The sequence below is a fragment of the Plecotus auritus genome (genome assembly GCF_963455305.1).
Source record: "Plecotus auritus genome assembly, chromosome: 2".
Classification (NCBI taxonomy): Eukaryota; Metazoa; Chordata; class Mammalia; order Chiroptera; family Vespertilionidae; genus Plecotus; species Plecotus auritus.
Window position 1 is genome coordinate 162560532 of NC_137771.1, and position 27239 is coordinate 162587770.

The window sequence follows — 27239 nt, forward strand, 5'->3', positions numbered from 1 at the left end:
GCTGTTTTTCAAGCCTAAACTCTTTTGTAGTTATTGTTGTTAATCTTCACCCCATGATATTTTCCCATTGATTTTTGTTTGTTTGTTTGTTTTTTGTTTTGTTTTGTTTTTTTAGAGATAGTGGGAGGGGGAGAGACAGAGAGAAATATCGATGTGAGATAGACTGATTGGTTGCCTCCCGCATGCACCCCGACCAGGGTTGGGGATTGAGCCTGCAACAGATAGAAACATCTGTACATGCCCTTGACAAAACCCAGGAATCTTCAATCCTTGGGCCAACGCTCTATCCACTGACCAAACCAGCTAGGACAAGCCAAAACTTTTCGTACTTAGTTTCAATTTTGCCCTTCTATATAAAGTGAGTTTGTGTTTAATTTAAAAATAATATGGCTCGCCGAAACCGGTTTGGCTCAGTGGATAGAGCGTCGGCCTGTGGACTGAAGGGTCCCGGGTTCGATTCCGGTCAAGGGCATGTACGTTGGTTGCGGGCACATCCCCAGTAGGGGGTGTGCAGGAGGCAGCTGATAGATGTTTCTCTCTCATGGATGTTTCTAACTCTCTATCCCTCTCCCTTCCTCTCTGTAAAAAATCAATAAAATATATTTAAAAATAATAATAATAATAATAATAATATGGCTCTAGCTGGTTTTGCTCAGTGGATAGAGCATCGGCCTTCGGACTGAAGGGTCCCAGGGTCAATTCCAGTCAAGGACACATGCCCAGGTTGCAGGCTCGATTCCCCAGTGGGGGGCGTGCAGGAGGCAGCCAATCAATGATTCTCTCTCATCATTGATGTTTCTATCTCTCTCTCTCCCCATCTGCCTTCCTCTCTGAAATCAATCTATATATATAAAAGCTAAGCAACCAGAACAACCAGTCGCTATGATGCACACTGCAGCGCCAACCAACCCAATCGGGGTCCCGATCGCTCCACCTCCCAACTTCTCACAGGCCCTTCTCCCGGCCGGCCCAACCCCAATCTGCCCCACCACCCCAATCAGGGGGCGGGGCTGGCAGCCAACCTCCCGTGGCCCCTCCTCCAGCCAGCCTGGCCCCCATCAGCCCCTATGGGGTGGGTCAGCCGGTCCCCACCCGTGCACGAATTTGTGCACCGGGTTTCTAGTAAAAATATATTTTAAAAAAATAAAAATAATATGAACAATGAAAATGAATTTAGGTGCGATAGGAAATGTAATTTAGCAATATACCCTAAAAACAAGAGCAGTATTAGAATTTATGAAGTAGTTTTTGAAAATATAGATGCCCCAATATGTATCTAAATATTTTGATTTAAGATATCTGGGAGTAGGACCTACAAATCTGTTTTAAAAGCCCCTGGCTGATTATGATGTACAACAGCCAAGAAAAGTAACATTTTCTAACAGTTTTAGACCAACTAGAACTCAGGATGCCCGGACATATTAGGGATAGAGCTCAGAAATTTGAATTGTAACGAACTCCCTAGGTAATTTTAAGTACATTAAATTTAAGAATCACTGGACTAGCATCCAATACTACAAATTAAAGGCTTGGGAGGGTCAGGTACAGGGTCAGAGGGGGTCAATGGGCGGGGCAGGGAACATCTTTAATACTTTCAACAATAAAGATAAATTTTTAAAAATTAGTTTAAAAAATGTAAAAGGTATATACAATTTACTTCTTTATATTCTGTTATTTTAAATTTATCACCTTCTATTTTAACATATATCACTGTCAAAATGAATTTATGAATGAAGGGTAATCTAAAGAAAACACTAATTTTAGGCTAATACGCATTATTATTATTACGGGTTTTTAAACCAAAACTATAAGAAACTGGACAAACATATCAAGTCATCTCCAGAAAACCTATCACCAGTAAGAAGCAGCCAACTAAGAAATGCTATGAGTTTCAGTGTTTTTTAAATGTGTCTGTGTGCTTTGCTTTGACTGAGGCTTCTATTATCTAGTCCTTTAATTAGAGCAGTAATAGCAATATGTTATCAACTTATATAGGGCTTTACTATCTTAAAGAAATTCCACACACATCAACTCATTTAACCCTCACAAGGTAGACAAGAAGGGTAACATTTATTATCACTTTTCTGCAAATTAGAAAACCGAGTTTAAGAAGCTTAAGCAATTTGGTGGTGTTGATGGTAATATATGAACTGAAAACTCCAGATGTAAATTCTATGCAAAAAAATCTGAAATTTAAAACTTAAAACTCATTTTTAAGTATTATTAAAAATTCAAAATCTCTAAATTGCAAGTTGTCTATAGTCCTACTAGAGTCCCGGTGCATGAAATTCGTGCACGGGGGGGGGGGGGGTGTTCCTCAGCCCAGCCTGCACCCTCTCCAATCTGGGACCCCTTGAGGGATGTCCAACTGCCCGTTTAGACATCCCTCTCACAATCCAGGACTGCTGGCTCCCAACTGCTCACCTGCCTGCCTTCCTGATTGCACCTAACCGCTTCTGCCTGCCAGCCTGATCACCCCCTAACCCAGGAGTGGGCAAACTTTTTGACTCGAGGGCCACAATGGGTTCTTAAACTGGACCGGAGGGCCGGAAGAAAAGCATGGATGGAGTGTTTGTGTGAACTAATATAAATTCAAAGTAAAAGAGCGAGGGGAGAGCAAGAGAACCCTCCGCTCTTTCAGCTCCGCAGGCCGGACAGAACAGCCAAACGGGCTGGACCCAGCCCGCGAGCCGTAGTTTGCCCATGGCTGCCCTAACCACTCCCTGACAGCCTGATCGATGCCTAATTGCTCCCCTGCCAGCCTATTTTCCCCTAACTGCCCTCCCCTGCTAGCCTGGTCACCCCTAACTGCCCTCCCCTGCAGGCCTGGTACCCCTTAACTGCCCTCCCCTGCAGGCCTGGGTCCCTCCCAACTGCCTTTCCCTGCTGGCCTGGTCGCCCCCAACTTCTCTCCTCTGCCGGCTTGGTCACCCCTAACTGCCCTCCCCTGCAGGCTTGATCGCCCCCAACTGCCCTCCCTTGCTGGCCATCTTGTGGTGGCCATCTGTGTCCACATGGGGGTAGGATCTTAGACCACATGGGGGCAGCCATCTTGTGTGTTGGAGTGATGGTCAATCTGCATATTACTCTTTTATTAGATAGGATAGAGGCCTGGTGCACGGGTGGGGGCCAGCTGGTTTGCCCTAAAGGGTGTCCTGGATCAGGGTGGGGGTTCCCTTGGGGTGTGAGGCGGCCTGGGCGAGGGGCCTATGGTGGTTTGCAGGCCGGCCACGCCCCCTGGCAACCCAAGCGGAGGCCCTGGTATCTGGGGTTTATTTATCTTCTACAATTGAAACTTTGTAGCCTGGAGCGGAGCCAAGCCTTCTGCTTGCTGCGTGGCCACAGCCATTTCTTTTGGGATTTATGTATCTTCTATAATTGAAACTTTGTAGCCTTAAGCGGAGGCCTGGGCCAGCCAGGGTGTGCGGGAAAGCTAGGCTTCCTCCATCGCCGGGGGAAACCCTAGCCTCCTGCTCTTTCCAGCTCCGTGGCTGCCGCCATTTCTGTTTGGACTTATGTATCTTCTATCATTGAAACTTTGTAGCCTTGAGTGGAGGCCTAGGCCGGCAAGGGCAAGCGGAAAGCTTGGCTTTCTCCATTGCCGGGGAAACCCAAGCCTCCCTCCTGCTCTCTGTGGCCGTAGCCATCTTGGTTGGGTTTATTTGCATATTCGCTCCTGATTGGCTGGTGGGCGTGGCTGGTGGGCGTGGCTGGTGGGCGTGGCTGGTGGGTGTAGTGGAGTGATGGTTAATTTGCATATTACTTTTCTATTAGATAGGATACCAAAGAATGGGTTTATCTTACTGCTTAAATTTGTTGTCATTTATTTATTTTATGGTGAAAGGAAAGAGAGAAAGTGGAGATCAATTAACCAACAACAAACAAAAAAATTAAAATCAAACAAGAAATTGAAATACCCATCAGTTAAAATATATTTACCATGTTCATCTGTAGTTCAGCCCTCTATATGAAAAGTCCCTGTGCCTCAGTTTCCTTCTCTAAAAATTGGATATCAAATAGTAATTTCAAAAACTAGCAATTTATTTTTCAGTTGTCATGGTGCCTTAAAAACTGCTAAACCAAATATATAACGAGAATAATATTATCATGTGCCCAATCCCTAAAAAAGATAAAAAATAAAAAGTCAAAAGTACTTTAAGATTGCCCTGCCTGGTGTGGCTAAGTGTTTAGACTTGGTTGTGGATTCAACTCCCAGTCAAGGGCATGTATCTAGGTTGTAGGTTCCATCCCCTGCCCAGATCAGGGGGCATCCAGGAGGCAACCAATTGATGTGTCTCTCCCTCCCTTCCTTTTTCTCTCTCCCTCCTCCTTCCCTCTCTCTAAAAATGAATGGAAAAAATATCCTTGAGTGAGGATTAACAACAACAAAAAGTACTTTAAGATTTATTAGTCCAGCCTGCTCATTTCATGCATGGGAAACAGAGCTAGAAAGGTTAAATATCTTACCCAAGATAACACAGTATATTTCTTGTAATACTAGAACTAGAAATGATGTATCTTTACCCCAAAGTCAACTACAATAATGCACTAGTGAAATGGCAATATTCTTGTTGTTGTTTTTTTTTAAACATATTTTATTGAATTTTTACAGAGAGGAAGGGAGAGGGATAGAAAGTTAGAAACATCGATGAGAGAGAAACATCGATCAGCTGCCTCCTGCACACTCCCTACTGGGTATGTGCCCATAACCAAGGTACATGCCCTTGACCGGAATCGAACCTGGGACCCTTGAGTCCGCAGGCCGACGCTCTATCCACTGAGCCAAACCGGTTAGGGCAATATTCTTGTTTTCATAATCAAAAAGAGAAATAGTCATCCTATATAATAAAAGCATAGTATGCAAATTGTTCCCTCCACCAGGAGTTCAACCAGGAGGCGTGGCTGGCTGGAGGAAGGGAGGGAGGCCGTGGCCAGCAGCCAGCAGCTGCTAGGGAGCTTACCAGTGCACTGGGCCTCTAGTTTTAATATAAGACAAAGTAAATTTATAAAGGGATGCTTGGAAAGGAGGTGACATCAGGTGTTTTTCTGAAGAGAAAGGACTCTAAAATTATTTAAAACTCAGAAATAAAAATAAAGCAAATGAGACATTATAAACCAAACTAACATAATCATTTATTCAGACCTCAAACATTTGAATGCCTCTGGGCTACATTCCACAGAAATTTCTGGAAGCAGAAAGATGAGTAAGACACAGACACCATCCTCAATATGCTTATAAACAATGGTAATACAATGTGAAAAGTGATAGTATCAAGGTATGCATATAAAAATTTCTCTGAGAATATGCAGGAAAGAGCCCTTCACTATCTGAAATGACTGAACTGAGGCTTTATAAGTGATAAGAAGTAAGTGAATATCTCCAACAATCCCTGCCTTCATCACCCCAAATTCTAAATTGTGCCTAGAATTTTTAAAGTATTTTTAATATACACTGGCATGAGAGGAGTAAAATGCATACATCATAACGTCTCCTTGTGTAGTGAAAATTGCCAAACACACTGATACATAGATTTTTGTGCAGCTACTACAAAATCAGAACTTAAAACAATTTGACAAATTTTTGCAAATGTCCTGTTCTTTCCTTTTCATTGGCTCAGGCATCAGTTAATCTCACAGCAACAGGAACACAAGGTGGCACTGTGGTGCTGACAGTCACTTCAGGGTCCTTTCTAAATGGACAAATTAGAAAGAGGCAAAGGCCCTATTTTGAAAATTAAAACCAGAGTTTTAACATTGGCCTTCTCTTATCTCTACCAGCATTAACAGTTAAAGAAGGAGCAAATCATTTTGCATTTTGTGAATATTACATCATGCCGGTCTAGAAGAGAACTATTATCTGATGGTTTCTGCATAATTTTATGTATTCATAGAAATGTCCAAAGAAAGACATAGTATAGCTTGGCGAGTAGAAACTCAGAAGTAAGCTGTTTACCCTGTGCAAGACCATGGACATCTAGTGGCCAGTGGGGAGGAATAGAGCCATAGTAACCACATTGTACTTCACTCCCTTAAAAGCAACCCTTTTATCAAACCATCCACAGGCAAATATGTCACTCTGTATGACAAATGAGAATTTGGGGGACATTGCATTCATTGAATCATTAAATAGACCCAATAATATATTGTGATATCTACTTAGGTCGAAGACAACCACCAACAAAAAATTAAATTACGCATTGCTTTCTCAGATCACCTAACTTCCCTTCGTCTTTCCATCATTACCAACCTACATGTTTCTCCATACAGGCAGAAAAGGGTTTACAGGTAGAAAATGATTTATAGGTAGAAAATGCAAGCAGAATTAACTACCTATATGACTACTTGAAATAAAATCACACATTCTTGAAAATAAAAGAAAATCTAATAAGGAACTTTCCCTTCATTTATAGGCAAGGAAACTGAGGCTGGAGAGAGTATGATTTATTCAAAATCGTATAGTCAGTTAAGACTAAAAACCAAGCCTCCATATTTAAGCACTTTAAATCCCTTTTAGCATTAATTAATGCCGCCTGCTCTCCAAAGCAGTACGTCAGTGTTTTTTGTTTGTTTTGTTTTTTCTTACCACACCATAGGGTTTCTCTCAACATACTAGAGAAATAATTATTTTCTAACACTTTTATGCACATTTTTCATGCTAAGTTGATAAGAATGAAACTACTGTATATAAATCCTAGCACATCTTCACATTTATGGCCATATTCTGAGCCTGTTATAAACTAACAAATTATTCACATTCATCAACATTCTTTTTTTTTTAACTAACAAATTATTCACATTCATCAACATTTAGAAAGCAAAGCAGCAGTGGGCAAAGTAAGGTGTAGAATGTGCTGGTCAAAACCACTATACAAAAATGGTTTCAGAAAACCATTTTTTAAAAAGAAAACTGAATCCATTCGGACTGAGGAAGTTTAGAATTGTTTGTTTTATATAAAAGGTATTTTTACTTTAAGAGAGGAAACACACACAAACTTATTCAGTCAATCATTTCATCTGGTTTAATTAAACTAATGATGCTGTTTCGTGACATGCCTTGTGAATGCCTTGTTGGGAAGGCATCTTATTAAAACAAATAAAATCTGCATTAGAAATATGAGATGTTAGGACTTCCTCTTCTATTTTCTTTTGGTGGCACCATTGGAATCTGTCTTGGAGTGAAGAAGAAATTTAGGCAGGCATAGGGAGAAGATAATGCTGTGTCAAAAAGGTCAACTGGCTTTTATTGAGGGTTGAGGAAAGTCTTTTTCTTTTATTATACTTACAAATTTTGAAGTTTCAAAAGCACCCACCCATTCCACCCTCAGCTTTATTTATATTTTCATCTCCATTTGCTTCTCAATCATCTCTATTCTTCTCCCTTCTAGACATGAGGTTAGGGGATAAAAGATCATTGTTGATTTGAGGAACTATAAAAATTAAGAATTATTCCAGTTCTTTTTGCCCAGCCCAAAGCCTGGCATGGGTGTAAATAAACAAGAATATGGATACATTAGTAAATATGTGCAGAACCAACATACATTTACTGGGCCAAAATGAATTTTAGTATGTCCAGATTAAAAAAAAAAAAAGAAAGAGAAATAGAAAGAAACCCAACAACAAAAAGAAAACCAATGGCATAAAGCCACCCTTGAGATTATATTTGCCTAGTTCATCCTATGTAATAAAAGGCTAATATGAAAATAGACCAAACGGCGGAATGACCAATTGCTATGATGCACATTGACCACCGGTAGCTATCACGCTCCATGCAGGAGTTGCCCCCTTGTGGTCAGTGAGCTCCCACATGGGGGAGCTCTGCTCAGCCAGAAGCCAGGCTGGCAAGAGCAGTGATGGTGGCGGGAGCTTCTCCTGCCTCCGCAGTAGAACTAAGAATGTCCAACCAATGGTTTAGGCCTGCCTAAGCCATCAGTCTGACATCCCCCAAGGGCTCCTAGACTACAAGAGGGCACAGGCCAGGCTGAGGGACCCCCCTGAGTGCATGAATTTCATGCACCGGGCCTCTAGTATTTAAATAATAACAGAGAGGACCATATTCTCACTGTTTAAATGTCTTGGTGTCTAAATAAGGAATATTGTTTGTCTATAATGATAGAAATACAGTTATTATATATGTATATATCCTATCTCATAAAGAGGGTATATGCTAATTGACCCTCATGCCATCACAAAAATGGCGGCACCCACAGCCAATAAGGAGGGAATATGCTAATTGACTGCCCCGCCCTCAAAGATGGCATCGCCCACAGCCAATAAGAAGGGAATATGCTAATTGACTGGCCCACCCTCAAAGATGGTGGTGCCCACAGCTAATAAGGAGGGAATATGCTAATTGACTGCCACGCCCTCAAAGATGGCAACACCCACAGCCACAAGATGGCAGCGTCCAGTCCCCTCAGCCCCACTGGGATGGCAGACACATGGCAAGGCCAGACCTGCCCGCTCCACGCACCTGCCTCCGGAGTCCCTCAGTCCCCTCTGCCCCCAGCCACCCAGGGCCAGCCCGAGGCATAGGCTAGCCTCAGATGTCGGCTGCCCAGCCGCCCAGGGCCGGCCCGAGGCGCAGGCAAGCCTTGGATGGTGGCTGCCCAGCCGACGCCCAAGGCACCGGCAAGCCTCAGATGTCATCTGCTCAGCCGCCCAGGGCTGGCCCAAGGCACAGGCAAGCCTCGGATGGCAGCTGCCCAGCTTCCCAGAGCCGCCCGAGGCTCAGGTAACCAGGGACGGCTGAGGTTTGTGCTACTGGCAGTGGCAGCAGCAGAGGTGTGATGGGGTGTCGCCTTCCACTGATCGCCGGGTCGCCTCCCACCCCTGAGGGCTCCCAGACTGTGAGAGGGGGCAGGCCGGGCTGAGGGACCCCCCTCCAGTGCATGAATTTTCATGCACCGGGCCTCTAGTATGTGTGTGTGTATATATGTATATATATATATTGGTCATTCCGCCGTTTGGTCTATTTTCATATTAGCCTTTTATTATATAGGATGAACTAGGTAAATATACACACACACACACACACACACACACACACACACACACACACACACCTACCAGAAAGATTACATACTCAGTGGTCGGCAAACTCATTAGTCAACAGAGCGGCAAACTGCGGCTCGCGAGCCGCATGTGGCTCGCGAGCCGCAGTTTGCTGACCACTGGCCTAAAGCATTGATAGCTTTCTACTAGTAATATTTTTTTTAATAACTTTTAATTTGGTACCTTAGCAAACTGACAATATTACCTTATTTTCTCCCAGTTGCATTTCATTTATTGAAAAGAATCTCATACTATAAAAGGAATTTGCCAACAACAAATCACAATTTGATTACAAAAGTAATTCAGAGAATATTTCTGAAAGAAAAGGTAAAAATAGCAAAGATCCAGGCTCGTTTAGTAAAATCAAATTAAAGCCTTCTAAAGATTAGAAATATATAAAATTTAGTTTGAATTCAAACATGGTTTTTAAAAAAGTTTAGATTAAGAATTTCCAAATAACTAAATAAAACTATTATGTATGAGTTGTCATTATTGCCAATTTTAGTTTCAATTTATTGATCATCTTTTTAATTTTCAAAAACCTCAAACTTTATTATGTAGTTTTATATTTATTAAATGTGAATCCTTACATTAGTTATTTAATATGAAAAGTTTTCAAATACATTCCTAATATTTTAAATGCATACTGTGTAATATTTATGTTAAATTCCTACCTTGAGACACAGAAGTATTCAGTGCCAAAATGACTTTTAATGTCAAGAAGGTAAACACATTATGCTATAATTACAACCCTCTCCAACAAGGTTTCAAAGGTGAGACTAAATATTAAGAAATTAATAACAGTATCTTCATTTCCCAACTGGTAACTACATAGGTTAACTAATTCAACTCTTGCTCCTTATCTCAGTATTCTCACTTGGAAGTCAGTAGCTGACTTTTCCTAAGTTAAAGCAGTTATCTAAGGTTTACATTGGTTAACTGAACTACAAAACACCCCAGGCTGAAGTTTCAGTTGAGTGTCAGAAGATTCCAAAAAGACAAGCTCCATGTCCTCAAGCTGATAACTTTCAAGTGAACTGTAGAATCACCAAAAGGTTTGATCTTGGAGTAGAAGAGAGGTTATGAAGCCAAAGTCGAGCATAATTTTTCCACAGTTTAGTGCAGAAATAGCATGCTACTTATTCATTACTACAGTTATACAGCTAGAGCGTCAGAAAAGCCCTTTTTCTTATAGGCCCTTGAAAGTTGTTTCCAACATCTGCTGTAGTGCTTACATATACATGATAGTAATAATAGATGGCATTATTTCTTCCCACAGCCTCAGAAGTTTGCCTATGTTGAAATTACAAGTAAAAGAGCACAAGAAATATATATTTGAATACATTAAAATAATGTCATCCATGTTTTCTGATGATTAAATATATAGTATCCATGTTACAGGAAAACATATGAATTCAGGCATTCCCTAGAATTTCTAGGATATAGATATATTCCTTGGGTTTTGGCAGAGAATTAAATGGATTTTGCCAGTTATTTGACATTGGCTATAATCCCTAAGGATTCTACAAAATGCTAGAAAATACTTAAGCAATGCAAATGCATGAAACATGGGTTTTCAAGAAAATTATAAGTTTCAAGTTTTGCCAAATGCCCGAGAATCCTATATGTGATTTAAAAGTTTACAACGAAGAATCAAATGACCAATACTGACACTAGTAGCATTGTAAATAATATCTAGTACTTGTATAATATAACCACTGGCTTATACAATATGAAAAAAATAATTTAAAATGGTTGTTTTCTAATTTAATAATAACTCCTGCAAATATGACTGTTTATTATCCTTGATGCAGGGTGTACTATGTCAGTAATATTTGATTTCTATAATTTGCTTGCAATACACAGCCGTACAAATGAAAATATTTAGATTTTATTTTCTGTGCTATGTGACTTTTCATGCTAATTAGATCCTCACTAATTAAGGAACTTAAGATAGGCATACTATTTTGCTTCTTTTGTAGAAGTTCAGTAAAGTATATTTCCACTGAAAAATGTAATTTGTTAAAATATATTTCTAACGTGGCCTCCAAGACTAGTCAGGTCTAATATTCATTATTAACTTTTAGACCTAAACACGCCACCCTTGGGACTGAAGAAGAATGGAACTAGCGGCATTCAAAGAATGTCAACATCAGTCCTTTCTTTGCCAGAAAGGATCACTCACTAGTTAGCAGTATCAGCCAGATGCTGCTCCCATATACCTTGCCAGACCCTGGAGCAACACATTTGCTCAGAGCCTGAACCTGTCCTCCAATGTGGCAGCATGACGAGCCCGCTACTGAGGCTGGGCAAGTCCATAAACACATCCACTGATAATTTCTATATTTATAGAAGGCCAGAACATGTGTAGATAATCACACAATTGGATATTTATTAAGTGCCAGATTTTATGAATATAGGAATTTGTTCATTAGCACAAGGACTAATCATTAAAATTAAAAAATAGATAAACAGGGATGCCATTTATTTGTTCACATTTCAGGGAAAAGTATGCAGCTGCTATCCTTTTGATGAATGGCTTCTGGAGAAAAATGTGAAAAAGAAAAATATTCATAAGTTTTGAAATCTTAATGAGTAAAATCCAAGAAATTACTATATGGTCTTTGTATTAAAAATAATCATAGTGATTCTCCCCTTAGTTTAAAAAAAAAGTTTAAACCAGCAATACACTTAGCATTTGAATTATACTGTCTTGCATTCTACTGTTTTGGTCCTTCTAGAGAAGCCAATGCTGATTTTCATCAAGATAGGAGTTAAAAAGCACACACACGTCATTCAATACCAAATTGTTTTAGCTACAGGGCATGGCAGAGCATGAAATAACTGCTTTAGAGCACTTCCTCATGTGGGTGTGTTAGATAACTGTCTGCTCCAACATTAAAATGAAACATACTGTGATCGGACCAAGACTTCAAAGTTCTCAACAGGCAGATCTCATGTGCTGACAGGAAGAGCCCACCGTAACCAGCAAGGCTGGTTAATGAATTTTTCTGGCATTCTATAGCCCTCCTATGACTCAAGCCTTTCAGCTTTCCAAAGCCCTCCCTATACAGCAGAGCACACTGGTTTTAAGTTTACTTATACACATTTTACAATGCCCTGCTGTATTTAGATTGTGACAGTCCTTCCCAGAAAATGCTGAGATTATTTTTCCTACTAAAAATATTTTAGATCTACTAAAGGCTGAGTTATAATTCAGAAGAAAACAAACATATACACATTCTAAAAATCAAGCCAACCATAAAAATCATTAAAATTTAACTTTCTTTTGTATTCTTTTTAGAAGGCTGAAAGAAATTTTCATCTTCCCTTAAAAGCCTCTCTATTCACATATAAGCATACAGATAGCTCCACATATACATATGTACAGAAAAAGAGAATTATTGATCAAGAGACATATGAAAATTTCCTTTTGAAAAAAGGCATAGAATTTTAGATAGTACTCATCATGTTAATGTAGAAAATGACAGGTGCATGACACATGCACACTTTTGACATATTAGTTTTAAAACAAAATTTTGGATCAAGAATCTGAAATGAAGAAGATTATATATGAAACACAATACACTGTGTACCCCCTATTAACATACACTTTCAACTGACTCCCCCCAACAAAAGTTCCCCTTTAAGAAAAAAGTCTCTGACAGGACCTGAGTATACGTGTTATTTGTACTACTCTTGGTCAAAGCTGGCCTTTCCAGCTTAGAAGACAGTTTAGGAAATATAAGCAAATTAAAAGTCTTCGAATAAATTTTTTAAAAGAAAGTGAAAAAAGACTTTTAACAGCAAAAGTTCACCACCCACTTGGAGTAATGGATTTTTAATAAACATTTTACTAGGTTTGAACATTGAGAATGTGTTTGGAAATCTGCTCTGGTGTCCCAGGTGGGTTAAGAATATTGCTTTATGGACTTCTTTGTGTTGTCAGAGAGGCCTAATGGAATTAAAAAAAAAAAAAAAAAAGTCTGCCACTTCTATTAAATAAATAATGTATTATGGAAAAGGTGATTGTTATTATCAAAGATCTCTATAGATCAGCATCCTTTTCTATCATTGCACACATATATACTGAAAATATTTCTGTATCTTATTAGCTGACTTAATTTTTCTCAAATGAATAGCAGTTTACTTTTGAACAAATCAGAATAAAACTCAATTGAGAAGTCCATTTCAAATGGACCTATTTAACTACTCTTGAATTTCGAAGAACTCTGTTCTGGGAAAACTCTTCAACAATGTCAGCTAGTTGTGAAATGCAACTTTTCCCACCATAAAAAAATAGAAAATATAAAAAGGGAAAAATACCTCAAAACTATGGTTGAAATAACAAATACATTATTTATAGTCTCCAAAATGTTAAAAGAATACTTACAGTTGTTGCACAAGATGGCCTGATATACTCCATAGCTTCCACTTTGTAAAAAGATGGCCAGCCCCCCATTCCTCCCTCCCCAAGCATAAATAAACAGTAACATACTAAAAGGAAACTGTCCTAGGATAAAAACTGCTTGTTAAGAAAGTTTGCATTCTTACTAACCACAGCAATATCCCTATAAAAGTCCATCTGCAAAATAAAAGTTACAAAACAGAGTACCTTATTCCTTTCAAAATACATCCCCGAGATGTAATACAGAAGAGTGTGTGATGATAAAAATAATTACTAGATTCTCACTCACCCTCTGTGACTCCCCTCATCTTATGGCCAATGCCATCAAATAAATATGCTGGGCAAAAAGTCTTCAACCTGCTTCAAGGATTTAAACTGTAAATATGGACTTTAAACTTCAATGTAAAACAAAGAACAAGAGTCTCACTTTGGTAATACCCACACTGGCAGTACAGCTAAAACTCATTGGCACATAACTAACAAAACCCAATTAGCAATAAATAAGGACAACATGATATATAGACAGACAGATGGAAGTGCATAAACAGACAAGAAAAGCAAAGAGACTAACAAACATACGGAGGGGTCTGTTTTAAAAGAGTGAAAGATACTGATTCATTTGGTACTTTAGTGAGAAAAATAGGTTTGTTTGTAATTATTCTTAAAGTAATTAAACTGAATCAAAGGGCACACCCTTAAATAAGTAGGAAGAAAATTAGCAAAGGGTAGGCCTCCTATAGATGTTCCAAATTTTAAGGTAGCAACAGCTCTGTCAAACTTAAATCTGGATATTAAAATCCAAGGGAGAAAGAATAAAAGCACTGGGGGCTAAAGGAGATCATAGGTAGTGGGGGGAATTGAGGAAGCAGGATTTTTTTTATGAAAGTTGTCTGCCCTACCTTCTTCCCCAGCGCTGAGTTTCTCTTCTCATAATCGGTGTCTCCCTGGAAGTACAGTGTGAGTGGTAATGACTGCCTGCCTCCCTAATGAGTCCATTTTCCTGCTCTTGATGTTGTGTATATACACACACTGCAACCTACCTTACAAACCACAGAGACGGGAAGAGAAAGAGAGCAAGAGAGGGAGGGAGAGGGGGGTCAGTGAGGGAGAGAGAGACAGAGACAGAGCAAGCGAGTGAGAAAGAGAGAGAGAGAGAAGGGAGAGAGAGAGAAAGAAAAACAGAAAGAAACAGAGAGAAAGGCACAGACAAAGCCCTCCTACCAGACAGCAGACAGGCTTCCTTCCCCTATCCAGCAAAATGCAACTCGTCTAATGCAGCAACAGGTCCAGTATTGCCAGACTAACAGAGTGAAAAAAGGTATATTCTCTATATCATTACAGCTTGCAAATAAACAGTTTAAGAGCAGCTGGCTCCACCTTCTTTATTTATGCTCCATTATGAGGAATGTATTGTTTCAGTTCTGGCACACAGTACATGTAATTATCATAAATATATTTTTGCATATTAGCAGGAAATAGTGAAATGCACAATTTATTTGTGCAATCTTTTAAATTTATTCTTTTAATGTGAGAAGAGTGTCAACAAATCTGCTCTGACAAAAGCCTAGTTTAATGATTTTAAAGTCAGAGCAGTCAAAGGAGGCTCTGAAAGAAACAGATTCCATACAATAGGAAAACTGATCTCAGACAAAACTGATAACTGCAAAGAAGGAATCAATGCTCAGTAAATAAGTCATGAACATATGCAATATTGCAGATAAATACAGAATTAAGTTTAATTAAATACCTAATAGACTAGTACTTTAGAAGAAGGCAGACTGGATTCTTATTTGGAGCACCTATCTGTACAAACATCACAATGCAATGTACTCTTTGTGAACAGGTGCAATACATATAGTATATATTGTTATAACAACAGAAATAAATCCCATAAGGAGCTTCCCTCACAAACAGGACAAGACTTAATAGAATATGGGTCTGAACCATAACAGAAATCCCTTTTTCTTTTATCAGGAAGGAAAAATAAAAATAATCAAAGCCATTCTTAAAAGGGAAAGGGGTGTTTTTCTTTGCCTGATAACTCTAACCAATTTTATTCATATGCTAGAATCAAAATAATGATGGTATTACACTCCTCACTCTATCACGTGCTCCTCACCCCCTTTCCCCACTCCCAGGTGCATTTTCTCCCATAAGTGATCTATTTGCAGCCATGGAATTACAAATATCAGAAAATGGAATTTGTTTTATGCCCTTCCCCGTATCCCCCACTATTTTGAGACTAGACTTTGCTTGTTTACCTAGACAGCACCTTCCTTAAAATATTTCTATGCAGTTTGGCTGTGAGCCACTTAGATGGGACTTAGAAACATTACAATAGAGGTTAAATATTCTTTTAAAAAGTTAAATAAAAAATATGAGTGGATCTAACCTACTCAAACCCTGCATTTGGGCATCAATAATTAATTGTATATTGAGTATATTAATTGTAAAATCACCCTTTTATACCGTTTAGTGTTTTACCATACTTCAAAATTAGAATGTGTTCCTTTGCATAAACAAAACTACTTTACTATATAAGCATCAATTCCTTCGTTTAAAAGTATGTTTTCAGTTAACAAAGTAAATAACTTAATTATTTCAATATATAAATTACATATCTTCACCTGATTCACAAAAAAAGTTTTTAGAATGTCAGTGAAATCTTGGGTCATGTTCAGAACAGAAATCAATTTTGTATTAGCTATTTTAAGAGTAGATAATGTATAGCATAGAAATTAAAAGGCAGTGGCCAGCCAAACATTATGCAAATTGTCCTGGAAAAATTCTGTCAATAAATCAAGAGTCCAGCCCTGGCAAGTGTGGCTCAGTTGGTTGAGCATCAGCCCATGCACTGAGAGACTGCTGGTTCGATTCCCAGTCAGAGCACATGCCCAGGTTGTGGGCTCAATCCCCAGGAGAGGGCGTCCAAGGGGCAGCCCATAGATGTTTCTCTCGCCTCCCTTTGTCCCTCTCTAAAATCAATAAAAACATTAAAAAAAAAAAAAAAAGTAAAGAAACCAAGAGTCCAGACCCTCCACTCTCATTGTAAACCACCAAATCCTAATTACCTGGTGCTGCAGTTGTGTTTTCCCCTCTCCAGGTACAGACACATAGAAAAGATATAACTGACCCTTACTTTTGGTCATGTCTTTAAAAAAATACCTTTCTAAAATACAATCAGTGTGACTAAGGTACCAGCAGGCATCTTGCCCCTTTACTGCTTAGCCTGGCAGTTCTGGTTTTCTACTATTCCCCTACTGTTTCTCTGAAGCTTAATTGAAATGTATGAAGAAAAATGCCACTTATAAAAGAATACAAGCATGGTTCAGTGGTTGACTGTCGACCTATGAACCAAGAGGTCACAGTTTGATTCCCGGTCAGGGCATATGTCCAGGTTGTGGGCTCGATACCCAGTGTGGGGTGTGTTGGAGGCAGCCAGTCAATGATTCTCTCTCATCATTGATATTTCTCTTTCTCTCTCCCTCTCCCTTCCTCTCTAAAAACAATGATAACATATTTTAAAAAAAAAAAAAGAATACAAGTCTCACAGTTTGACAGACTGATTCAAATTAGTTATTCAAGTAAGTATGCCATAACTTCTTAAAATAAGGTTCTTGGTAGTTTTATTTTATTTTAACCCAAGGAGAATAAGACAGTGTTTTATTTTTACCAGCAGGAGCCAAAAGGAATGTAAAGGACCATGAAGCTATTCACCTTTTCTAAAGAACTAGGTAGTTGAAAAACGCACATCTCAACACTTTCTCCATATCTGCACACTCTAATAGATTCCAAGCACAGTAAGTGGCATATTCTTAGTACTTTCTGGAGTTCAAGATACATTCTCCCTGCTGGGACAGAAGACCCAGGTATTTAATTAACCACAGCACCATGTGAAATCATTATCTTAGTTGACTATCAGATTCTGAAACTTACAAAGTTATTAAATTGTTTAGTACGTTGATATGCCATGAAGAAATTTGATGCTGTAGAAAAATCAATCCTAAAGTGAAAGTTAAAAACTGGTTTTGTCCTCAGCATTGCCATGAGTAGTCTGCATGCCCTGGGCAAGGCATGTAACATCCTCAGCTTCCATTTCTTTATATTAAAAAAAAAAAAAAAAAATTTAATGGAATTGAACTGGATAAAAGGAATTATTATGATAGCTAGTGTTTAGGTGCTTACCATGTGCCAGGTACTCTTCTAAGTACTTTCCATTTATTAACTCATTAAATCCTAATAATAGCCTTATAAGGTAGATTATTTTTGTTGCATTTCCCAGGTGACAAAGAGGTTAAGATTTGCCTAAGATCACACAGTATAACAGTAATAGGATTTGAACCCACCTGTCTGGTTTAGAGCTCATGTACTAAATCCCTTTGTCATACCATCTCCCAATATCTAATAATAACTAAGGCCCCATCTAGCTATAAGGTTATGTGGATATGAGTCAAATCCAACATATCCTGATGATTCCTTACCCTACCTTAATTACTAATACAGCATAGTGTAAATTTGCCCTTATAAATTTATACCCAGAGCTCTCAATACATTTTCTTTGAGTCTAGCAACAATATTTAAAAGTTTACATTATACATTTAATCACTTTTCTTTATTACCAAATATCTACAAGTATGTGCTTCCATTTGCTTGAACTGGGAAATAACCTGTAATCAATAAAGTAATCAATTTATGAAGCCTACTTGCATTATATATAATTCCCACAGATTCTTCTTCTGAATGCTGTGTGAAGGGAAAAAACACACACCTCTATATAGTTTTTTAAAGTTTCTTAGTTCAAGTACAATAGCTAATACTAATGCAAATAATTATTAAAGAACTAAATAAATATTAAATAAAATACAATAAAAATGTTTTGTTTCCCATACCCTGAAACAGGCGTAGAGCAAGCAAGGATTCAATTATAAATTATTTGTAAGAGATGCTGAATAATACCATCATGTGATTTTATACAGTTGGTTTTAACTTTGAACTATTAATAGTTGTATTTTGAAGATTTTGATAGATTCATTCTATAAGAAAGACTTTACCCTTGCTCTGATCATTGTGCATTAACTACTAGTAAACACACATTGCATGCCCATTATGTGCATGCCCATTTCACTTTAGAGTGAAAGCGAAGATAAAATGTGTGGTCTATTTTCTGCTTTTGAAAACTTCACAGGCTGCTGGGGGACAGACATGTAAATATTAGTGCAAGCAAATAATCTTGCCACTACATAATGGGATATCCCATGTAATGCAGTGCCTTCAACTTTGTGCTCTTCCCTCAAAAAGCTAAAAATAAAATTCAACAAAGCAAATAGAAATACCGAACTTTAAAATATGTCTTATGAAATAGGTGTGTGTGTTTTTGCTCACATGCATTCATTCCTGGAGCGGGGGGGGGGGGGAGGGGGGGGGTATTGAAGTTAGATTCTCCATAAATTGTTATTCTCTAACAGTTTATAGACCCCTTAAATACATTTTATCCATAGTCCACAAGGTGCCTAGTAAAGTGTCTTCTACAAGTACACAGTATTTAAATGAGTGAAGAAATCAGTGATAGCTACTGCCCTGGAGCATAAAATTTCATTAATTTTAAGAGTTACAATGTACTGTACTTTGATCAGAGATTGTTGTCTTGGCAAATAAGTACTTCCAAAAGTACTTCACAGGTAAGACTTTTTGTTTAATTTTTTAAAGGAAAGAACGTCAACTAATTTTTAGAAGTATTTACCACTGTCCCAAATATACTTTTGCTACATCTTTTCTCAGGTATTATTAATGTTTTTATATTACCTGAGGCTGAACAGGAAAACATGTTGAGATAGTTTAAGACTGTTCACAAGAACATTCCCAAAAGGTATTTTTATTGTCCAGATTTAAAAGGAGGCATAAAAATAAGAGTATGTTGCAATGATGGATAGAACAAAAGTTTTTAGCTCTAGTAAATGAGTAGAAAAGCACTCTAGTATTAGTGGAACAAAATGAGTAAGTGCTCAAGAATTACTGGTTTTGTCATTGAGGCCACGATTATAAAGTCAATTTTATGTGGCCTAATCTATATATACTAGAGGCCTGGTGCACAAAATTCGTACACAGGGGTGGGGGGTGGTGTGTGTCCCTCAGCCCAGACTACACCCTCTCCAATCTGGGACCCCTCAAGAAATGTCCGACTGCCCATTTAACGGGCAGTCAGACATCCCTTTCACAATCCAGGACTGTTGGCTCCCAACCACTTGCCTGCCTGCCTGCCTGATTGCCCCTAACTGCTTCTGCCTGCCAGCGTGATCACCCCCTAACCAATCCCCTGCCAGCCTGATCGACACCTAACTTCTCCCCTGCCGGCCCGATTGCCCCTAACTGCCCTCCCCTGCACACCTGGTCGCCCCTAACTGTCCTACCCTGCAGGCCTGGTCACCCCCAACTGCCCTCCCCTGCTGGTCTGGTCACCCCTAACTTCCCTCCCTTGCCAGCCTGGTTGCCCCTAACTGCCCTCCCCTGCAGGCCTGGTCCCCAATTGCCCTCCCTTGCAGGCCCGGTCCCCCCCCAACTGCCGTCCCCTCCAGGCCTGGTCACCCCTAACTGCCCTCCCCTGCCGGCCCAATTGCCCCTAACTGCCCTCCCCTGCAGGCCTGGTCCCAACTGCCCTCCCCTGTAGGCCTGGTCCCCCCCCCCCAAAACTGCCCTCCCCTGCAGGCCTGGTCACTCCCAACTGCCCTCCCCTGCAGGCCCGGTCACCCCTAACTGCCCTCCCCTGCCGGCCCAGTTGCCCCTAACTGCCCTCCCCTGCCAGCCCAGTCGCCCCTACCTGCTCTCCCCTGTTGGCCTGGTCATCCCAACTGCCTTCCCCTGCATGCCTTGCCCCCCCCCTCAACTGCCCTCCCCTGCAGGCCTGGTCCCCCCCAACTGCCCTCCCCTGCAGGCCTGGGTCCCCCCAACTGCCCTCCCCTGCAGGCCTTGTCCCCCCCCCCCCCAACTGCCCGCCCCTGCAGGCCTGGTCCCCCCCAACTGCCCTCCTCTGCCAGCCACCTTGTGTCCACATAGGGGTGGCCATCTTGTGTGTTGGAGTGATAGTCAATTTGCATATTACTTCTTTATTATATAGGCTAAAAGGCTAATATGCAAAGTGTCCCCTTGGGAGTTTGACCAGGAGACTAGGAGTTCGATCGATCGCTATGACATACGCTGACCACCAGGGGGCAGCATGGAACGAAGGAAGGCCCTGGCCGGCAGCCAGAAGGGCCCCAATGGCTGGCCAGGCCTAGGGACCCCACCAATGCATGAATTTTGTGCACCGGGCCTCTAGTTAGATAATCATCCCTAATCTTGGTCATCTGTTTTAAAATTGTATCTCATCAGACACTCCAAAACTAAAAGTATAGATAAATGGTAGTTTACTAACAGTAGGCTAGTAATATCCTTACGTGGGAAGAGATTCATGTCTAATTTCAAATCTAGTCAACAAATATCTGAGTTTAAGATAAAAACAAAGTATTACATGTAAACTACATCACTGGGAGTACGTACATCTACTATGCTTTTTGCAGTGCTATAGTCATTTTTCCTTTCTCCACTGGGCTGACGAAAAGGATCTACTTATTAAGCTTTGTCAACCCAATACCTGGCAAAACACCTGAAATACAGTTGAAGCTCCATAAAGTTTTCTTGAATGAACGAGTGACAGAACAAATGAACAAAGCAACAATACCTGGTATTTATAAATCTTGGTTAATTAAAAACATTAATAAATCTGAATTCTAAGGTTGATATGAACAACCTGTAAATAGCATTTAAAAATATGTTAGATAACATAGAAAACATTCTTACTTTTAGATCTTGTGGGGGGAAAATGGTTATAGTAGGGGGGGAAAGTAATACTCTCCAAATTTTCTGTGTATTTGAAAAATGCCATAATAAAATTTGAAAAAAACTGCCCTATGGATAGAATTTTAATTCACATTATCTCTAAGAAGAAAACTCAGCTTGCTTTTACATTTCATTTACCCATTATTTCTTGCACATCTACAATGTTAAGTATGCAAGTGTAAGTACTAGTATGAAGTTGGCCTTAGTATTCCTCATAGGAATGGACGCATCTCCTTTGAGAACACCTAGTAAGCTAGTTGGGGTCAGGGAGTGGGGCTTGAATAATTCTTCTTGTGGGGTTAAAGTGAACTGCATAAGAAGTAACAATTTGAAGGAAGGGAAGCATAGAGATGAGAGGAGAATGATAGGAAAGGTGGACAGTGAGAAATTCCCAATGTCAAGATGGCCAAAAGTTTTTTTAAAGTGATGCCTAATATTAAATTCTTAGAAGTTTACATTTTGCAATGCAAATATTCTCCTATCCAAACCTTGTGGATAGCTTGATATATTCTACAGTCTTGCTTATTAATGTGATGAGAATAAAAAATGAAGGTACTGCATACTACCACACCTTTGCAAACATAGAAACTGCCTGAGAAAATACTCCAGGAGTTCCAAGAAGTAACCAGTGACACTGTGAAGAGTGACCAGTAAATGGTTAATAGTGAATAAAAAAAAAAGTCAAAAGTGTGTTTAGTGTGGAATCACTCAGATATTATTACGAGTCAATCACCTTTCCCCACAAATATATGGGAAAAATATGGCCAAGTGAAGAAGAGGCATAGAAATTACTCTCTAAATTACAAGATTATGGTTACTGTTGTTACTATCCCTATAAACTGATCTTCAATGATATATCATCAGAAATTTAGGGGGTGGAAGTACTTTCATGACACAATCAAAAAATCTTGAACTAAAGGATTAAAAAACATAAAGGTGTCATTTTTAATAATGCTTTAAGATAATGTTAGACATATAGTACATGAATTCTTCCAGCTCCCTGCTCAATCCTCTCTGCTAAACAATCTAAGACTGTGTGTGCTAGCAACTGTCTTTAAAGTTTTAATACTGACAAAATAATTTATTCATATGTACAGGTTATATTAAATTTTGTAAAATAAACAGAAACTACAGTGTATAATATAGGAAAGTTAAAAGCTTCACAGAAGATAGAAAAGAGGCATCTTAATTGTAGCTGTTGTCTGTCCAGCAGATTGGTGAGATCCTGCATGGTGACTACATGGAAAAGCTGCCTTCAGTTCTTCCAGTCTACAAAAGCTGTCAGGAATTGTGTGTAGTGCTACATAGACTATCTCATTTGATCTTTCCAAGAGCATTATTTAAAAGGTAGTGCTTTCATTTATAAATAAGAAAACTAAGGTCCAAAGTCACATAACTAAGACGTGGTAGAGGTCAGGCCTAAATTCAATCCAAATGAAATTGCACAGTATTAAGGGAGGGGCTTGACAAAATTACTCCAAAGATGTTCTAGAATAAACAACTGGTAACAATAGGGAGAAATTTTGGAAGACTAATAATGGGGAACAGGTTTGAAAGCATTCCCCAAATAATTTCAATACTGATTATATAAACATATATATATATATATATATTTTATTGTATATTGTGTCTCAAAGTAAAATTTAAAGAAAGAAGAATGAAGAAAAGCAGCATACAAATAAATAATTTTCAAAAGTGACTAAAGAAACATATCATGAAACAGTTTGATTAAAGGGTTGGAAACATTAATAACAATCTGTCCAGTAATTTTGAAGCCAGTTATTAATAATAGAGTCAGCAGGATAGCAGCTTGCTAATTCCTCTGAGGCAACAGGCCACTGGGATGATTCAAAATGGATAGAAAAAGTATATTTTAATTTTGTTTAAGAAAGTTCATTTAACCCCAATACATTATAGGGTCACAACCATAACCTTTCAAGTATACATGGTCATACCAATTTTTTAAAAAGAATCTACATAAAATTTTAATCTTCATTTCTACTAATAACAAATACAGAAAAACCTCTTTTATCAGATTACATACATTCACAATTTATAATGTATCAGATATGTTTTACAGGATTCTTATTAAATAGAAAATTTAAAATGAATTACATGAAATTAAATTTTATTTCAATAATTACATTGGGTATTTTAAAATTAACAAATAAACAAATTCAACTTCAGGGTGAATATCCATAAATTTGAACTTATCACTAATTACATAAGATGTCTACTCTACTTCAAACTGATGACATTTCACAAATGAAAATGTAATAACCAGTCCTTCCACAAGACAAAAATATTCTCTGAATATCATTTAACCCATGTAGAATATAAACATAAGTATTTTACCAGTTGAGGAAACAGTTTTATTAATAATTAATAAGAGAACACTGCCCATGATTAAATTTGTGTTAATTATGAAAAGGGCTATGGAAGAAATAAATCATCATTGTGGATTTCATTTTATAAATATAATGGTCTTGGACTATAATACTATACACTTCTCACTTTGTCTTATCTAAACGTCTGCAATTGAAATAAACTGCAAACAATTTAATAAAATTCATGATTTTGCCTAAAATAATTAAACTTCTCTACCTAAACTCCCTCTACCAATAAAACCACTTAGTTAAATATGCCACTCAATAATTAATTTGTGCTTTAGCAATTTAATCAGATGTTTAAAATGTTTACAATCCTAATATATAAAAACCCTGGGTCCGTCACATCCGCAACGACTGGAAGGCTTGACCAACCGGAAGTCAGTCCTGCAGTCAGTGTTCGGTTGCTATGGCAACCCAGCACTGACTGCTGCAGCTGCAGGCATGGTGACCCAGCACTGACTGCTGAGGGAGCTGTGAATCAGGCCCAGAGAGAGGCCTGAAGAGAGAAGCAGGGTCTGATCTGTAGCCTCTGTGGCAGCTGTTGATCAGCACTCACCTCTCTCTTTCTTTCTAGGCCTTGTCAGCAGCCGTGCCTCCATTTCTCTGCAGGCCTCCACCGGGGCTGCTGATCAGCTCCACCTTTCTGATCAGGCCCCGTTGATAGGCCCAGAGATGCTGACTGGCATAGAAAACGACGAATCAGAACCAAATCTGGGTCAACTGTGAGGAGCCAATGGCTGCCTGGGAGGCGGAGCTTTTGATGCTGACTGGCATAGAAACTGACTAATCAGAATCAAATCTGGGTCAACTGTGAGGAGCCAATGGCTACCTAGGAGGCGGAGCTTTTGACGCTGACTGGCATAGAAACCAACCAATCAGAACCAAATTGACCAGCAGAGGATGGCAGTTGGGGGTGAGATCAGGCCTGCAGGGGAGGGCAGTTGGGGGCGACCAGGCTTGCAGGGGAGGCCAGTTGGGGGTGACCAGGCCAGCAGGGGAGGGCAGTTGGGGGTGACCAGGCCAGCAGGAGAGGGAAGTTGGGGGCCATCAGGCCAGCAGGGGAGGGCAGTTGGGGGTGAGATCAGGCTGGCAGGGGAGGGCAATTGGGGGTGAGATCAGGCTGGCAGGGGAGGGCAGTTGGGGGCAACCAGGGTGGCAGGGGAGGGCAGTTGGGGGTGATTGGGCTGGCAGGGCGTGATCAAACTGGCAGGGGAGTGGTTAGGGGGTGATCAGGCTGGCAGGGGAGTAGTTAGGGGCAATCAGGCAGGCAGGCAGGTGAACGGTTAGGAGCCAGCAGTCCCAGATTGTGAGAAAGATGTCCGACTACCGGTTTATCGGGCCTAAACCAGCAGTCAGAACCCCCGAGGGGTCTTAGATTGGAGAGGGTGCAGGCTGGGCTGAGGGACACCCGCCCCCCAGTGCATGAATTTAGTGCACTGGGCCTCTAGTAAAATAATAACATAAAATATTTTGTATTACAAAATAAAATAGAGGTTATAAATAAAGCAAATTCTGAAGTTTTCCAGGGCTACATTTTCACTATTATTTTTAAAGTTAAATTAATAAATATCCTATCTAATAAAACAGTAATATGCAAATTGACCGTCACTCCAACACATAAGATGGCTGCCCCCATGTGGACACAAGATGGCCGCCACAAAATGACCAGCAGGGGAGGGCAGTTGGGAGGGACCAGGCCTGCAAGGGAGGAAAGTTGGGGGCGATCAAGCCTGCAGGGGAGGGCAGTTAGGGGTGACCAGGCTGGCAGAGGAGGGAAGTTGGGGGCAACCGGGCCTGCAGGGAAAGGCTGTTGCGGGGGACCCAGGCCTACAGGGGAGAGTAGTTGTGGGGGACCAGGCCTGCAGGGGAAGGTAGTTGGGGGGAACCAGGCCTGCAGGGGAGGGCAGTTAGGAGTGACCAGGCCTATAGAGGAGAGCAGATAGGGGCAATCAGGCTGGCAGGGAAGCAGTTAGGCATCAATCAGGCTGGCAGGGGAGTGGTTAGGGGGTGATCGGGCTGGCAGGCAGAAGAGATTAGGGGCAATCAGGAAGGCAGGCAGGTGAACAGTTGGGAGCCAGCAGTCCTGGATTGTGAGAGGGATCCCAGATTGGAGAGGGTGCAGGCTGGGCTGCGGGACACACTGTGCACGAATTTCATGCACCGGGCCTCTAGTATAGAAATAAATAATAAATCAGCACAGTTTTTAGGCAGTGATAGTTAATGGGCAAAATATTTATAGTTGATAAGGTATGGACATAGACCAATAAGAAATTTAAAATAACTAATTAAAACAGATAGTGACTGTAAATAAATATTACCAATGTGTGCTTCCTGAATAAAAACTAGAATCTGACTCTGTAACAAGCTAGTGAACTTTGAAGTTACACATAGTTTTACTATTGAGCTACTACCCTTGTACTCTAGAGCAATGGATTCTTCAATTTTCAAAAATTATACACCCAGCAGTGAAAATATTTTGAACTCTATGTAGATCATTTGTCTGTAATTCTCAACTACATCACACCCTTTCCAAGTTCTCTTCTGTGGTGGAACCTGAAAACTACATTTCCCAGATTGCTTTGTCAGAATGGAAAGCACTGACAGAAAATCAGAGAATTCCCCCCCCCCCCCTTTGGCTTTTGACACTAGAAATCTCAGCAATGGTGCTTCAGCAGCCTCTGTGACACAGAACTCAGGATCTGGCCCTCAGGACTGCTGACTGCAGCAATGGAACTGCAGTTGTAGAATAGCAGCAACCATCACAGGTGACTGGAAGCTTTAGCAGCCTTGGTAAGTCCCACCAGCTTCAGTGGAACAGTAGACTCCTAGGTTCTTGGTGTCAGTAGGCATGCAGGCACCTGGCTTCCTGAAAAGCAGTGGTAATGGTGATTCCCACAGCTACAGCTGCAGCAGAGCTCCAAATGCCCGAGCAGCACAGTGCTGTTGTAAGCTCTGTGTAACAAAACTTTCCCCTGCTTTCTACAGGTACTCATTGCTAAATAACAGTGCCACCTTTTATTCCTTCCACCAGATTTTCCAACACTTGTAACAAATTTTCCATATTAAAGTCACTGTTTTGAATTATATCTGTTTTACTGACTGGGCACTGATTAATATAAGCATACAAATATATATATATATAAATTATAGACGTATACTACTATATTATAAACACAGAATGAAGTAGCAGGCATTTTAAAGGATGAGATAGCCCTAGCTGGTTTGGCTCAGTGGATAGAGTGTCGGCCTGCAGACCGAAGGGTCCCCGGATTCGATTCTGGTCAAGGGCATATGCCCGGATTGTGGGCTCGATCCCCAGTAGGGGTGTGCAGGAGGCAGCCAATCAATGATTCTCTCTCATCATTGATATTTCTATCTCTCTCGACCTCTCCCTTCCTCTGTGAAATGAATAAAAATATATTAAATAAAGGATGAGATAAATAATTAAACAATACTCAAATTTTAATTTTTTTTATATATTTTATTGATATTTTTACAGAAAGGAAGGGAGAGGGATA

General features: G+C 40.0%; 1 protein-coding gene across 9 annotated transcripts in view; it reads right to left on the reverse strand.

The window, feature by feature from the left end:
• Positions 1-27239, reverse strand: part of ZBTB20 (zinc finger and BTB domain containing 20) — a 913066-nt gene that overhangs the window by 840692 nt on the left and 45135 nt on the right. For 3 of the 9 annotated variants that reach the window (XM_080655532.1, XM_080655546.1, XM_080655533.1), the window contains exon 1: positions 14359-14492. The exons of 5 other annotated variants lie outside the window; for them this stretch is intronic. The gene's annotated coding sequence lies outside the window, so the exon portion shown is untranslated. Of the gene's footprint in view, positions 1-14358; positions 14512-27239 lie in introns of those variants that run through there. One more of the 9 variants, XM_080655528.1, reaches the window with a different exon arrangement.